Source organism: Elephantulus edwardii, unplaced genomic scaffold (assembly GCF_000299155.1).
Source record: "Elephantulus edwardii isolate Elephantulus edwardi_28Jun2011 unplaced genomic scaffold, EleEdw1.0 scaffold00009, whole genome shotgun sequence".
NCBI classification, from domain to species: Eukaryota; Metazoa; Chordata; class Mammalia; order Macroscelidea; family Macroscelididae; genus Elephantulus; species Elephantulus edwardii.
The window spans coordinates 23,651,532-23,652,389 of NW_006399759.1; positions in this window are offsets into that span (position 1 = coordinate 23,651,532).

The window sequence follows — 858 nt, forward strand, 5'->3', positions numbered from 1 at the left end:
GTTGTTCATCAAATCACTATAAGCTGTACTCAACTAAAAAAAAGCATAACCACAACACCAACAGCAATCATGATGTTGTCCATTGATGGACTTGTGAAGATTTTTGCTTGCTTAATGTTGAGCTATAATCCATACTGAAAGCTGTAATCATTCATCTTCTGCATTAAGTGCTTCAAGTCTTTTTATTCTGCAAGCAGAGTTATGGCATCTGCCTATGCAGGGTATAGAATATTTCCTCAACACTGCAGCCACATTCTTTTCTAATTTTCTCAGCATGTGAGTTAAATAGGCATGGAGAAAGGATACAATCCTGTTGCACATCTTTCCTGATTTTAAGTAATGTAGTATCTATTTACTTGTTCTATTCAAATGACTACTTCTTAATGTGTGTACAAGTTTCCCCTGCACAAATGAAGTATTCTGGAATTCCCATTCTTCTTAATGTTTTCTACAATTTATTATGACCCACGCAGTTCAATGCATTTGAAGATCAATAAAACACTAGTAAAATCTTTCTGATATTATCTGCTTTCAGCCAAGATCCAACCGATACCAAAGATCTCCTCTTCCATGGCCACTTCTGAATGCAGCTTGCATTTCAAACAGTTCTCTGTAGATGTAGTAGTCCTTAAAAAATACTTTAAATTTTTAAAAATACATATTATTCCCATTTCATTTCCCCCCCTTCATTCATTGTTGCACATTTTCCTCCCTGCCCACCCATCCTCCCAGTTCTCTTTTCTCTCTGAAGAGAAAAAAATTTCATTGCTACACAATTCCCACTACCACCCCAAAGCCCATGTTTATTTTACTATGCATTTCTTTTTCTGGAATCTTGTCATGAAAATAATGCTGCTG